Below are 13,243 nucleotides of genomic sequence, written 5' to 3'. Positions count from 1 at the left end.
TACTATTATTTTGTGGCTGAGCAAAGCCTCCTAAAGACATGCCCTGGTGCCCTCCCTGAACCCAAACCTGAAAGGCTTCGAGAAAGCTAAGTGCAGGGCCCTGTCCCCAGGAGACAGAGGTGCAGCCCCAGGGAGCCCACTCCACTGTGTGGCCTGCCCATCAGGAGCAGCCAGGGGCTGGGAGGTGCAGGGAATGTTATATTAACGAAGGGACATCAATAATAGATTAACCTCAAGGAAGTCCAGGAACATTAATCATCAATTAATTAAATGGCTCCAGGAGAGACAATGACGAGGGGCCCATTAGGGATGAATTCGAGGCAGCATCCTGTCTCACCTTACACAGTGGAGGGCCACCGTCCCGACCTCCCCCCCAGAGCCGCAGGCTCCCTGGCCAGGACCGTCTCCAGGTGTAGGACTGGTTAGCAGGAGCAGCCCACAAACACAGGTGAGGGCAAGCCCTGTTCTCCTCCATCCTCCTCCAGGCTCAGAGAACTCCCAAACACTGAAAGGGTTTTGATGAAACTTCCCAGAATAGTAACCTCCTGGGCTGAACTCAGGCAGGCGAAATTTCAAGGGGTAATTTGGTGAGCAAATGATCAAATGCCTGGAAATAAGTGCTGTGAACACTGGAACCCCCTCAGTGGATCCTCGGGGATGGGAACGGCCTCAAGGGCAGCCCTGAAAGCCTGTCGTTCGCGCTCCCCCCCCAGCACTGACGGGAGTCAGACCCGCTGAAAGTCAAGTGAAGGCAACACATTCCAGGCAGTGATTCTGAGGCCCAGCTCAGCTTCCCGGCCCCACTTCCCACCCCTTCCCCTCCTAGTGACCACACTGACCAATCTCATGGCTTCTGTCTCCCTTCCATAATCAACCAGGCTTTGTCTCTCCCCTTTCCCCTGCAGAGTGGCCACTGCCCTGGTTCAAGCCCTCTGTACCTGGGCACCCCCTACTCCTGTCCCTCAGTACCCTGGCACCTGCTGCCACACCACTCTTCCTGGTGAGTGGCACCAGCCCCCAAACTCTTGCTCAGAACATTTCAGTGAATGCCCATGCGTTCACAGATTGGAGACTAAACCTTCAGCCCTGCCGTCGTGGCTCCCAGGGACCCAGCTCCAGCTCATTTTTCCAACCTTAGCTTTCACCACTTCTGTTGTATGCGCCCTACAGCATATAACAGACGGGCAGCAGTTTCCCCTCCCAGCCACCAGTCACCCCCCCAACCCGCCCCTGTTGCTGCCAGTTCCTCTACAACCACCTTCCTTTGTTCACTCCCACCGGTCCCCATGGCCCACATAAAAAGGCCGTGGCCACCCAAGTCTCCCTGACCTCCCTGGCTCGAGTCACTCTCCCTCCTTTGACCTCTGGCGTCACTCATTTCTAGAAATTAATTATATCTTCTCAACAGATTTTAAGCAACTTGAGGTCAGAATCCACACCTTACAGGCTCTGGTATGCCCACCTCATCTGCATGCCCTCACTAACCCCCAACTCACAGCAGGTGCTCAAGAAATAACTATCGACTATGTCCAAGTGGAAACATTCCTCAAGGCTAAGATATACTCTTGCTGATGACACTGTTAACAGATATGCAAGATTCTGTCTATCCCAAGGATGTGGGGAGCTAACTTCTTATCAAGTAATGAGACCCATTACATCTTCCCTGCTGCTAATATATGCAGATCACGACATAACCAGTTCTCTATGGAAAGGATTCCAGCCACAAGAGCAAAAACATTTTTTCAGTGCGTGTTTTCATCATCATCTCTCTACGCACCAGGCATTACCTGGGAGAATTCTTGCCATTCGGCCCTCGGAGGTTTTACTGTCCCCATCTTACAGATTAGGAAACTGAGGTGTGCCAGCATCCAATCTGGGTCCGTGAGGTTCCAGAGTCTGAAGTCTTTACCACCCATGGGCTACAATGCTATCTTCTGTCATGGGGGGGAGGGGACTGTCCCCAGCTGACTTCTAGGTGGCTTAAGGAGGAGCATGGAAGCAGGCGTGTGAGACGCCCCCAGGTAGCGCACAGAAGGGTGTGTGAGAGCCCCGCCTGCAGCCCAGCTTCCTTCTAAGGACTACTGAGAAAGCACTTGGCTCCTCAAGTTAAGAGTCATAACATGAGGTATGAAACCCACCCTCTGCCCTCCCACAGCCTGAAGGCAGCCTCCTCCAACTCCCACTGTTCCCTCCTGCTGTGAAGAGCCCGGCAACCCCCGGCCCCGCACACCCACCAACACCAGGCCAGCCAGACACGGGAGCCTGCGCGCTCCCACACCACCAGGCGCTCCACACCCCCTCCGCCCTCACTTCCCACAGAAACACTTACGGGCACAAGCGACTTTACACACGTGCACTCCCCGGGCAGCCCCGCGGTGGTAACAGCCCCATCCCCATCTAGAGGACTTGGGCGTTCCTGCCAAACGCCCCATGAAAACAACACCCTTACCCCTGGTCACACCGATCCCCTCCACGGCATCTCCCTGGACTCCTTCCTCAGCAGCAAAGAGGTCCTCACAGATAAGGCAGTTTCCTGGGTCTTTCCTGCCCACACACACAACCCACGTCCACACCCACACTCATGCTTCCCATCCAACCCAGAAAGACCACGCCCAGCCCAAGTCAGTATCAGAAACAAAAAAAGAAAATCAAAATAAACCATTTTCAGCCCTGCCCGCTGGGGAGGTAACCGCATCCTGCAATGTCCTGGGCTCCGCGGTTCTAAAAGATTTATCTTCCTCTGACCACATGCTCATTGATATTTCCCCCAGAGCTACTTGCCCAGTCCACTGGAGTGTAATGTAAAGCTATTCTGGTGAGAAATTGAAGTCACGGAGTGATGGGCCAACAGGTGATTAAACACTGAGGTTCCCCTCTGGTCTTGAGGAGAGGGACTGGGGGAGGAGTGGCTTCCAGCGACAAGCTGTGCCTTCAGCTGCAGCCTTCTGGCCTGCTGCTGTCAGCTCTGGTCCAGCATCCTCTGGCCACAGATGCCTGGCTCCCCGGCACCCCTAAAGCACAGCAGCCAGGCACTGTGATTTATGGGGCAGCTGAGGAATTGCCAGGAGCTGAGTAAAGCAACTTTTAGAGAAACACGGACAAGGAAAATGGGAATATGACTGGGGACCAGAGCTGAAATACTGCAGCTCCAGGGAGCTGCTTGCCCTCGAGGTCCACTCCTAAGTGACTGGCCCCCTGCCTCGGCTGGAACTTACTCGAAATCAGCATCAGCATCTGTGCACAATGACAAGGGTGCTAACCTGGCTGGGCTCCCTGTTGCCCCAAAACCCCAGGACTGGGAAGAAAGCTCAGCTCTCCTTTTGGGAAACAGAGGCCAACTCCTCCTCTTAGTGTCTTCAGATCTGCCCTGCCTGCCACCCAGCTCTGCTGTGCAGTCCCGGCATCCCAAGCAGAAGGCAAAGGGTGGCTGAAAAGGGCTCCTGGAGCCACAAACCATAAGGCTGAGCCACAAATCAGAACAAACAGGAGGAGGTGTGGAGGGTGAGCTGAGGAGACTTGAATACTGAATATTCACAACAGGGAGGCTGGAGGCTTCCTCCTTAATGGACTCTGCACTTAAGAGAGCTTTCCAGAGCCGAAGTGCCCAGCAACTCCTCAGGGGAGGTATGAAGGCACTGCAGGGAGCAGGTGAGACGGGCCATGGACACCCCTCAGACCAACATGGGAATGACCAGGGAAGCACCTGCAATGCTGGACAGTGACTGGGTGGCAGCTACGGGGACAGGGCAAGTCCATAGCATGGAAAAGTCAGCTCACAACCCTGGGTCTGGGAGGGCCGTGTCCTCCTTCCACCCACGTGGCTTGACATTGCAGCCTGGGCACAGGGCAAAAACCTTCCTCAGGGAGCAAGGATGTGAAACAGGTTGCCGGCTAAGGCAGACACGTGCATGGAATGCCGGAGAAATGGCCTGGGTGAGAGAAAAACAGGACTTCCAGTGCCATGGGGCAGGGTCTGCAACTCAGGCTCTGCAGCTTGTTGTCGGGAATTAGGCTCCTGGTGGCAGAGAGCAAAGCACTGTGCAGCCACCCTCATCCTCCCCACCTGGGAAGGCACTTCAGCCAGAAGTGGGGCCACATTGGGAGAGGTGCCACACCTGTCTGCCCTCAGAGGTGCCTGTAGCCCCCTTTCCTTTCCCCCATGTGTCTGAGGACATCCTCCACACCCCCCGGTCCCCCTGCCATCGAGCCTCAACCTCCCGCAGAACCATCCAGACCTGAGCCACATCAATCTCTGGATGGTCTGACCCACTTCATTTCCTTCAGGCCACAGCCCAAAAGACGCTGATGTGACTGCTCCCCACCCCCGTTCTCAGAACCCAGAGCCAAAGGAAATTCTCAAGAGAAAACACACACACTTCCCAAGTCTTCCTCCCACACAGGTACCCTAGATCTGTCAGCCACAGACACCTCCCAGACCTGCCCTGGCAATGAGGCACATCTGCCACCCAAAGTGCTTCCTCCTGCTTGGGCCACTCCTGCAGGACTTCACAGCTGCCGGGGCCATGCTCAGGACCGTCCTCGTCCTCGGGAGACTGGGGGCCTGGTTCCAGCTCAGCAGCTGACTCACAGTGTCAACAGATCCCACTTGCTCCCACTGGGAGCATGTGCGCTCAGGGCCTCTAATTCCCTATGACAGGCCCTCAACCTTCCAGCTCCCTTCCTCCCAATCACATCCCGCGCCACCATTTCCTATGGCTCCTGCCTCCAGCCCTGGTCTCTTTACTTGATGAGACTCTCTGACCTTTGTACAGTCTTTCGCTGTTTGCAAAGTGTTTCCACGTGCACCATTTCCTTTCATTCTTTACTACCAGACCACCATGTGACATGCCTTGATTGGTGAAGTCACCTGCTGAAGGTCACACAGCCAACACTGGAATTAAAGTGATATGGCTCCAAAGGCATTGGACAGTACTCCGGTTATAGGGAACTCAGCATCTCCAAGCACCCACCTTGGCAATTTGGCGACCACCTGCCACCCTAGTCTCCAATATCCTCAACATCATCTTTTTGGACTCACAAGTGCCTTCCCCAGCACAAGCTCAACCCTGTGATTCTTCTACCACTGATCCCACTCCCCCAAGAGATCCACAAAGAACTGAAGATTTCCCCTACACTGTAAGACTTCTCTAGGAGAAGCTGGAAATTGCTCCTCTGTAAAGTAAGGCACTAGGTGATGCTGAGTGAGACCTTCACCCAAAGCTTCCCAAAGGACTGGTGAGAGCAAACACAATCTCAGCGCAGATGGAGGGGTTTTTAACATAGGAGCTAAGCAGAGAAGACAGACAGAGCCCTAGGAAAGGAATTTAAGCCTAGGGGTGGGAGTCCCGGTGGCCCCAGCAGATTCCCAGTGGCTGCAGAATCATCTTTCAAGCATACCCCAATCGATCCAATCCTCTGGACCCAAAGGTTCCCAAGCATCAAAGAAGAGAGGCAACTCCCAGATACCCTGGAGTGAACCCATCAACCCAGGGAAAAGGCAGGACCCCGTGACTACAGATAGACGGTGTGCCATACCACTCCCTCACCCGCTGACCCGGGTTACCTCTCGGTCCTGCTTGCTTCTCAGGACATATTCTGGGACACTGATCACCACTGAAAATCATCCACCCCTCCCTTCGTTCCCAAAGCTAGATGAAAAGCTAGATGAATGGTTCTCTCTACCTTAGCCCAGGACAACGGTAGTGCCTGGAAGGTCTCTATCTGGGTTACCATCAGGGCCCTTGTGGTAGAAGCTTCTCCTGGCATCTCTTGTTTATGCCCATTATAAAGGACACCAACCTTCTCCCAGCCTTCTGCCCTCCTCAGTCCAGTGTACACAACAGGCATTAAAACTGGACCTCCATGACAGAGGCAGTGTCCCCTTCATCGCCCGTGAGGAAGGATGGGCATTTGCCCTTCCCATTCATCAGGATGCGAAGGCCACGGACTCCCCCCGCGGCAGTGCCGGGTAGCCCCCCGCACCACACCGTGCCAAGGCCCTTTCTCACAGTCACGCCAGGAACTCTTGCCATGCTGAGGACACCAGTTCTTCAAGCCCCCAGTGCTATCACTCCAGACCATGTCAAGCCCAAGGCCAGAACCATCCCAACACCCAAGCAATGGCAGCACTTCCTCACACCCATGCCAGCGGCACCACCATGCCGGCATGAGCTGGCCACCTACCCAAGAACCAGTCCAAAGGCCGTGCCCATCACCTACCTGGGCAGACAGCTGCACCACCTCACACCTGGGCAGCCACCACCGCACCAAGGTGGAGGCGAGTCTTCTGAGACTCGTGCCAGGAAAACCACGCTGCCTGTGCCGGACCCACGATGCCCACGCCCATGCCACGCGTGTCACCATCCCCACGCCGGTGCCAGGGGCTCCACAGACCTCACACCTGCCACGGGCGCGCGTGGCAGCTGCAACTCCGCCCTCCGACCCGTCGGGCCAGCCACCGCGCACCCTGGACACTGCCCAGCCCGCCGCGCCGCTCGCACCGCGCCCGCGACCAGGACCGGCCCGCCGCGCCGGAGGCCCCCCTTACCTCCCGCCCGCCGCAGGGCTCGGCCCGTCGCCGCGACCGCCACCTCCATCCTGGGCTCCCCAAGGCCCCAATTCACTAACGCCGCTTCCGCAGGGCGCCGGCGCCGGCGCGAAGGCCGCCTCCGCCCTCCGGGGGACGCTGCGTCCTTTACGTAAACCCCTCTCCGCCGCCAGCGGTGACCATGGCGACGGTCGTGGGGCGGCAGCGCCCCCTGGCGCCAGGGAGGGGAGCGGCGTCTAGGCCCGAGCGAGCCGAGTCTTCCGCGGGCACCGGCCCTGCGCGTGGGGGCGGTGGGCGCGTGGGGGCGGTGGGCGCCCGGCTCAGGCCGCGGCGGGGGCCCCGTGGGCGGCCTGGAGGGGCTGGACTGGCCGCGCTGCATGCGGGGAAGGGAGCCGCCTGGGTGCCTGCCCCTCCTTTAGGTCCCTCGTGACCAGTTAGCGTGGGAGAGGGAAAAAAGGAAGTAGGATCACTGGAGAACTGGTTCATTTGTGGGGAGGAGAGAGACGGGTCCCACCTCCTCGGGGTGACTGAACTGTGCTTGAGAAGTCGGAGCATGGCTAGAGTTCCTGGCGTGACTGTGAAAAAGAGCCTTGGCATGGTGTGGTGCAGGGGGCTACCTGGCACTGCCGTGGGGGGAGTCCGTGGCCCTCCAATCCTGATGAATGGGAAGGGTAAATGCCCATCCTTCCCCATGGGCGACAGAGCCCGTGGGTACCCTGGGTACCCCCTCCTCCCTACCACCCCCCCACCCCCCACCCGCACCCCCGTTCCCAGTGCCCAGCATCGTGCCTGGCCTCCAAAGGGGGTTGCTTGGTCAATTTTGAACTTCTGGTAAATGAAGAAAACCGCCCCTCCAGTTCCCCTTCACGCCCATTCATTCACCGTAAGTCGCTTACACCTCCCTGGGAGCGCTGTGCTGAACTGGGGGAGTGGAGGACAGAGAGGAGCAGAAGGCGGGCCCTGACTTCAAGGAGCTCATTCTGCTGGGGAGGAGACGCAGATGGAGGGGGTTTTAACATAGGAGCTAAGCAGAGAGGACAGACAGAGCCCTTGGAAAGGAATTTAAGCCTGGGGGTGGGAGTCCGGTCTGCAGGTCGGGATGACTCAGCTGGGTCCCAAAGATCCAGTAAAGATTCATCAGAGACAAAAAGGGGAAGAACGTTTTCTTTCAGGCAAGAGAAGTGCCTCTAAAATGTTTCCTAGGCCCTGTTGCCATCCCCAAAATCACAGTGATCGCGCAGTTCAGTACAAGTGGGAGCCATAGGTGAACAAGGAGGTGTGGGTAGTGGGGTGCCCGGCTTGAGCAGAAGTCTCGGTCGGAAAATTACCTGGACATTTGGGTTGGAAATGAGGCTGTGAGTCCAGGACTGCCTTTTATTGAAGCAGATGGAGCCACTTCTGGAAGGAGTTCTGTGTTACCTGTGATTATTTAGAAAGCAAACTCACGTAGGTAACAAGGAAAATGAGGAGTGGACACATATACCCAGTGGGGCACCTCAGGGGATTCAAGGAGGAGTTGAATTCCTCAAGGCTCAGGAAGGACAGAGATCAGGGGAGGTTTTAAGGGCGAACTGTAGCAGTATCAGTTTAGGGATCTTCTTTCTAGATCATTGCCATTAATCAGAATCAAAACTGCCAGACTGAATATCTCTTGGTTCAAAGTTCCAGATTCCCAGAAAAAAAGGAATCTTATTAGTCCAGATCAGGCCACGGTCAATCAGCTATGGCCAGGGCAGAAAGTGCTTTGTGATACAAACATGTCAGTCCACTTTTCCCTGTTGAGAGACATTCCCAGAGGAGGAGAATCATGACCTGAACAGCCAGTCCAAAGACTGTCGGCCAGGGGCGGTGGCTCATGCCTGTAATCCCAGCACTTTGGGAGGCAGAGGCAGGCGGATCACCTGAGGTCAGGAGTTCGAGACCAGTCTGACCAACATGGTGAAATCCCATCTCTACCAAAGTACAAAAATTAGCCTGGCATGATGGTGGGTGCCTGCAATCCCAGCTACTCGGGAGGCTGACGCAGAAGAATCACTTGAACCGGGGGGGCAGAGGTTGCAGTGAGCCGAGATCATGCCATTGCACTCTAGCCTGGGCAAGAGAGCGAGACTCCATCTCAAAAAAAAAAAAAAAAAAAAAAAAAAGACTGTCTACTACAATCCACCCCTTAGCTGCCCCATGTACACAAACTCACATGTGTCCATGTGCACACATGTGTCCCCACACACGCCAGTCCTTCCCATTCCTCCAAAGTTGTCTTCACCAGACAAGTTCCAACAGTCACCTTCACACTTGATGTCATGAGGCTACTATTATTTCAAGATCTTCAAGGTGATTGATCCCATCTGGTCATTTAACTGAATTAAAGGGTAACTTTTACCATCACCAAATCCTTTGAACTCTTGCTACTCAGAGTGAGACATTGGCACCACCCAGAAGCTTAATGGGAATGCATAATCTCAGGCCCAAGAATCTCAGCTTGGCAACAAGATTCCCAGGTGATTTGAATGCACATGAAAGGCCGAGAAACACTACTATTATAAATGTTAGGCAACCGGGTGCGGTGGCTGGCACCTGTAATCCCAGCACTTTGGGAGGCTGAGGCGGGAGGATCACCTGAGGTCAGGAGTTCAAGACCAGCCCGACCAACATGGTGAAACCCCATCTCTACTAAAAATACAAAAATCAGCTGGGCATGGTGATGGGCACCTGTAATCCCAGCTATTCGGGAGACTAAGGCAGGAGAATCGCTTGAATCCAGGAGGCGGAGGTTGCAGTGAGCCGAGATCCCACTACTGCACTCCAGCCTGGGCAACAGAGTGAGACTCCGTTTCAAAAAAAATAAAAATAAAAATAGGCCAGGCGTGGGGCTCACGCCTGTAATCCCAGCACTTTGGGAGCCCGAGGCGAGCAGATCACAAGGTCAGGAGTTCGAGGCCAGCCTGATCAACATGGTGAAACCCCGTCTCTACTAAAAATATAAAAATTAGCCGGGTATGGGGTCACGTGCCTATAATCCAAGCTACTCAGGAGGCTGAGGCAGGAGAATTGCTTGAACCTGGGAGGCGGAGGTTGCAGTGAGCCGAGATCATGCCACTGCACTCCAGCGACAGAGCAAGACTCCCTCTCAAAAAAATACATACATACATACATACATACAAAAATGTTAGGTGAAAGGAAAAGGAAAGATAAGAAAAACATGTTCAAATTGTGATTCATATTTTCTTGAAGGGGGAAATGGTTAACTGTTAAATCTTCAACAACTCTAGTAACCAGCAAGGAAAGACAGGGAGGGACTGCAGTCTTTATTTTTGCAATTGGTCACAAACTCCTAGAAGGTACTAGCGAATTCCATCCTCTAATGCCTTGTTTCTGTGTTCTGCAGGTCTCCTGCCCGCATCTTATTCGGTCAGGATTCTTTGCCTGACAGACTGAGCCGTGGCTGTAAGGCATCTCAGCAGGCTTCCAGCGACAATGACCACTGGGCACAATGATGTGAGAGGTCCTTCACGGGGTTGTGGGTTCTACCCATGGTGTGTGTGTGTGTGTGTCTGTGTATGTCAAAGATCCCCAAATGGCCAGTCCCAATTTCCAGTGGAACCACAATGATGCCTCCTGATGGATTTGTTCCTCCCTTCCATTCTAAAACCACCAAACACAATCAAAACCCAGAGCCGCCTGCACAGGAAACAGGCATTTTGATGAGAGAGAGAGGCACCCTCATCACTTCTATTTCCAGTTCCAAGACGCTTTGGAAGAAACATATCAGAAAGGGTGGCTGTTCCAGAGCACACACTCCCCACAGGCCTGACCTGATCCAGCTACTGGAGCTGCATCCTCTCCACGCCAAAGCCATGCCTGGCCTTCTCTCTGAGCACCTTCAGGCCCAGTTCTGACAGCATTTGGCCAGGTGTCTTTGGAGATAGTCACCAGCACTGTGAGCAGACAGGAGCTGGGGCAGAGGACAAGAGCGAGGGCACCAGAACAGACAAGTCATAGACTGGTCCCAGTCCAGCTGTCAGGCTGTGCTCCCTCCACTCTGTGCCAAGTTCCCACTCTGGCCTCAGTTTCCCTCTGAGTCCCAGTGGGGATAATAACATGACTCTTCCTCCCAGGGGGGCTGTGCAGATTAACTAATTAATGAGTGTGACAGCGTCTGCATCCACAAAGGGGCTGATTAAATGCTGAGTGTTGTTATTAGTAGCTGTGGCAGTTGTGTGAGAGGCAGTTGGCTGCAGACAGATCTGCCCCCTGCCTTCTCCCCATGGAAGACCCAGATGGAAGGGTCCTCCATCTGCCCCATGCTCCGCAAGTCGAACATCTTGCAAGACAAAGCCAGGATGACTTTTAGCACCCCAAAGACAGCATAGAACTTTTGCGCATTTCCCCTGTGCTGGAATGTGAGTCACAGCCGAGCTTCATAGGGTAATCTATCTCTGACAGCTGGCACAGCTGTACCCTGCCCCGACTCAGCTTCCAGCAGCTGCAGGATGGGATGGCTTGGTCAGTAACTGCAGTAGGGTAGAGCTGCCTGCAGAAAGACAGCTGCGGAATTCCTAAGCTAAGCACCACCCCCTGACTGCATTGCCCTATGGAGGCAGGGATTGAGTGACCACCTTTCCTTACTGCCTGAGATAGGGGGAGCCAATATGACACCTTGGCTAAGCAGTCAGGGGAATTCAAAGTATGCAGGATTTTAAAGTATAAAGTATCTGCTCATGGCCGAGGGAGATACAGTGACTATATTTTAGCTTGGATGCAGGGTATAGGATAACTGGATGAAATCACAGCTCTGGGGCATGATAGCTTCAGCCTAGCTTATTCCCAGACGTAGAAAGTCCAGAGAGACCTTCGAGCTAAACAGTGAATGTGACTTTGCAATACACAGCCCTAGATCCTGTAGGCTGTGTGAGGTCTGTCGCCCACCCCTCCAATGCTGGGTCTTCCACCCTTGAATGTGATGAGTGCTGGTTCCCACCCTGAGTCCTGATGCGTCTGACGAGGTGGGTAGGAAGGAACTGCTGCTACCAGGTAAATAAGTCTGTCTCTGACAACCACAGGGAATGTTGTCTACCCAAATAGCACAAACTCAGCCTGTCTGGGGAGGCCAGAGAAAAGCTCTGGAGGCTGGGCTGCAGACTCCCACAGAGGGAGAAATTAGCCAGTTGCAAAGTCTAGGAAATCTATGTGAAATGGACCTCGGGACACCTGGAGCCAGCTCTGGATCACTAGGGTTTCTCCTGGTAGGATTTCAGAACTTCTTGCTTCTGAAAGCAGCAACTATCCCTGCACTGCCAGAACTTTTCTCACCCTGACTTCCTTGTCCCTCCTGCTATAAGGTAACATGAATGGATCACAGGACCAAACAGGCTGGAAGTGGGAGCTGGACCACATGGCTTTGCTGGTAGCCCAGGGGTTAAAATGTTACCCACCACCAAGAGATAAATTGTTCTCTCTTGCCAGAGGGGTGCCTACGAGCCCCTATCTTTTACCTGGTAAACACAATTTGCAGTCAGAATCTCAAAAATCTGTGTGGTAGTGGTTATAATGGGGGTGGTGACAGAGGAGATGCTGGAGGTGGTGACAATGATAGCAGTTTGGTGGTCATGACAAGAGGGAAGAAAACAAGGACTGATGGCTTCCTAGGGGAAGTTCTGGGAGTTTTTTCCACCTCTGCCTAATCCCCATTAGCTTGGGTATCACCAGCACTTCCCCTGAAATGCCCAGAGGATTGGGGGATCCTTGCATCTCATTAAACCAGCCTATTTGTGTCTGCTCGCTGATGGGTATGGTAGCAAATAGTTTTTCTCCTTGGGGCACTGGGGAGCTATGGGAGAGTAAACACAGATGTCTCAAAGGAAAACAGGGGTATTTACTGACTAGTGTGATTCATCTGCACTTTCTGGACACCAACAACCAGCGGAGAGAGTCTGTTCTCTTGAAGGTGTTCCATCCCACATACTCATTCTCCCCCCTACCTTTTCACTCACCTACCCATCTACACACCTGCACACCCACTCACCCATCTGCCCAACCAACCATCCACTCACCTATTCATCCACCCAGTCTGTTCATTCACCCATGCACCTACGCATCCACTCATTCACCCATCCATCCGTCCATCCATTCATTCACCTATCCATCCATCCATCCATTCACTTATCCATCCATCCACTCATCCATCCATCCATCCATCCACTCGCCTATCCATCCATCCACTCACCTATCCATCCATCCATTTATCCATCCATCCATCCATCCATCATCCCCTATCCATCCATCCATCCATCCATCCATCCATCCATCCATCCACCTCTCACCTGTCCATCCATCCATCCATTTATCCACCCATCCATCCATCCTTCCATCCATCCATCCATCCATCCATTAACCTATCCATCCATCCATCCATTCACCTATCCATCCATCCATCCATCCATCCATCCACGCATCCATCCGTCCATTCACCTATCCATCCGTCCATCCATCCATCTGTCCACCTCTCAACCTGTCCATCCATCTATTCAACTACTGTATCTCCTAAATCATGTCCTATTGACTCTTCCTCCTAAATATACTTGAAACCACCAACTTCTGTCCATTTCCCTCAGTACCTCCTAAGCCTAGGGCACCTTTGTCTTCAGGGCAACAGCAGCTGCTCTCACTTCTCATCTGTTTTCTACCCAACAGAGAGAG

The 13,243-nt window shown here is 53.9% G+C and overlaps 1 protein-coding gene across 1 annotated transcript in view; it reads right to left on the bottom strand.

Annotated features, from left to right (window-relative positions):
• Positions 1-6,661, bottom strand: part of DAGLA (diacylglycerol lipase alpha) — a 66,656-nt gene extending 59,995 nt beyond the window's left edge. Inside the window, exon 1 of the mRNA XM_032153044.2 lies at positions 6,548-6,661. The gene's annotated coding sequence lies outside the window, so the exon portion shown is untranslated. The remainder of the gene's footprint in view (positions 1-6,547) is intronic.
• Positions 6,662-13,243: the final 6,582 nt, after the last annotated feature.

Source organism: Hylobates moloch, unplaced genomic scaffold (assembly GCF_009828535.3).
Source record: "Hylobates moloch isolate HMO894 unplaced genomic scaffold, HMol_V3 SCAFFOLD_5, whole genome shotgun sequence".
Lineage (NCBI taxonomy): Eukaryota > Metazoa > Chordata > Mammalia > Primates > Hylobatidae > Hylobates > Hylobates moloch.
The sequence above is the reverse complement of the archived record's forward strand: the minus strand, read 5'-3'. Positions and strand labels throughout refer to the sequence as shown.